The following is a 2381-nucleotide window of genomic DNA, read 5'->3' as shown; positions in this document are numbered from 1 at the left end:
ATTTGATAACAATGGCATGCAATCTGTAAAATACTTTGGATATTATGGACAATTTAACCAAATTAATTTTTCCAATATGGGATATTTTTCCAATTTTGTGTCATTTTAAATTTCTTTCATCAATGTTTTATAGTTTTCATCTATAATATTCACCTATATAGTTTTCTCCTTCTGAAAGACATAGATTTTCTCACCTTCTTGGTAAAGTTTGTTCTTAAGCATTTTTCAGAGATTTTAGAACAGGAAAGAAAGCTAGTTATAACCTCTTCATTGTTTTCTTGTAAAGCGAGAGTTGAAAATGAAAGGAGCAAGGATATCAGAGTATTCTCAGAGCTCAGTCTGCAACCAGATTAAGTTTAAGTGTGTATTATCTTGACAGGTCCTAGACAACAACAGGGCACTAAATGCCTAGGAAAGGTCATCTGGAGGAGACTCAGGAGAGGAGAATGCTTACTCCATGCATCTGCCTAGCATTTAAGGCCCACTGTGCTGTGCTTAGTAGCTCAGGCATGTCTGACTCTTTGTGACCCCAAGGACTGGGTCCTGCCAGTTCCTCTGTCCATGGGGATTCTCCAGGCAAGAATACTGGAGTGGGTTGCCATGCCCTCCTCCAGGGGACCTTCCCAACCTAGGGATGGAACCCAGGTCTCCTGCATTGCTGGTGGCTTCTTTACCATCTAAGTCACCAGGGAAGCCCAAGAATACTAGACTGAGTAGACTATCCCTTCTTCAAGGGATCTTCCCAACCCAGGAATTGAACCGGGGTCTCCTACATTGCAGGCAGATTCTTTACCAGCTGAGCTACCAGGGAAGCCCTTAAGGTCTGCTACAGAGCTGAAATAAAAACAGACTGGGTTAGGGAACATGAAACTTGTCTGGAAGGAACATGATTTTCATGGATATGAAATATCACTGACTAAAATACAGCCCATAACTCATTAACCATTGTCCCCACTGACTGATAAATCACTGATCAAGTGGCAGTATTTGGAGCTTGGAGAAATCTCAAGAAAATCATCTTTTAGGCAAGGATCATGGGTCCACAAGCCTCAACTAACTCTATGAATGCCACTGGACCTAAGTTCTGATGTGAGTGAGTTTCTAAAGAGACCTGGAGGCTCCTCTACCTACAGGAGGAGTTTGGTAGAGACTAGGGAAGGGACATGCTGATTGAGAGGAGCACTACCAAGCTGAGTGAACATAGTATTGTTACGGTGGGGGAGGAGAGACCATGGACTAACACAGGGGATAACAAGGAGAGTGGCCTTGGAAGGAAAGGAATGGTGGGTGAGGGAGGAGGCAAGATTAGAACAGAGTAGGCCCAATAAGCAGAGGTGTGGTCTTGTGGAATGGTTGCAGTGGGTTAGAGGGAGCATGATTACAATGGAGCACAAAGAGTTAAGACCCAAGGGGTCTGGGTATGGCCACAGTTGAATTCAGAGGACACAGCCTGGCCACAACAAGAGGACAAGGAGGTAGGGAGCATCCTGGAAGGACCAAGAACAACTTTGTCTGGGAGGTTGTAGTAGGATCAAGGTAGAGTACAGTAGATCGACCTGGAAAGGAGAAGCACGGTATATAGGGGAGAAGGAATGTGTCCCACCAGAAAACACATGGCCCTATGGAGACAAGGAGCATGGCCTCAGGAAGTTGGACATAGCCATGAATAAACATCTGGGGCATGACTGGCAGTAGCCAGAGGAGTGGATTTAAGAGCAGGAGGAAGCATGGTCCAGAGGGAATGTAGGGATGGGCATAGCCATAATTGAGGGGACATGGCTCCTACCATACAGACCAAGTGAAGCATTAAAGTTCACTTATCTATATCTAGCACGATTCCTTGTCTCTCCTCAAACCCTCCCTTCTTCCATAATTCTTTGTTCTTATCCACAATTCTTTATTCTCTCCCACAAATCTCTGTTCTCTCCCAAAATTCTCTCTCTCCTTAAAGCCTCTATTTTTTCCCATAATTTCATGTCTCAGCTATAACTGTGTATGGTCCTAGCAGGAGTGGGCCAGGAGGGGAAGGGTCATGAAGGAGCAAAGGTGGTGAGGTTTTGGTCGAGGAGCTTGACTCAGACAGACTTGAGAGAGTGGCCAGAAGTGTCTGTATGGTGGACCCTGTGGGAAAGGCTGGTAGATAAGCAGCTGTGAATTATCTCTCCTCACATATCTTCTTTTCAGTAATTCCCTCTCTCCCAATTTTCTGTTCTCATCCACATTTCTTTCTCCCACAATGCTTTGTGTGCACCTGCATTCCTCTGTGTTCCCCCACAATCTTCTATGCTCTCCCACAGCCCTCTCTGGCCTCCCATATTTCTCTTTTCTCTCCCAGAATTCTCCATTCTCCCTCAAAATGCTCTGTTCTCTCCCGCAGTGCT

The sequence above is a fragment of the Bubalus kerabau genome, chromosome 12, assembly GCF_029407905.1.
Source record: "Bubalus kerabau isolate K-KA32 ecotype Philippines breed swamp buffalo chromosome 12, PCC_UOA_SB_1v2, whole genome shotgun sequence".
Classification (NCBI taxonomy): domain Eukaryota; kingdom Metazoa; phylum Chordata; class Mammalia; order Artiodactyla; family Bovidae; genus Bubalus; species Bubalus kerabau.
Note: the sequence above shows the minus strand (reverse complement) of the source record.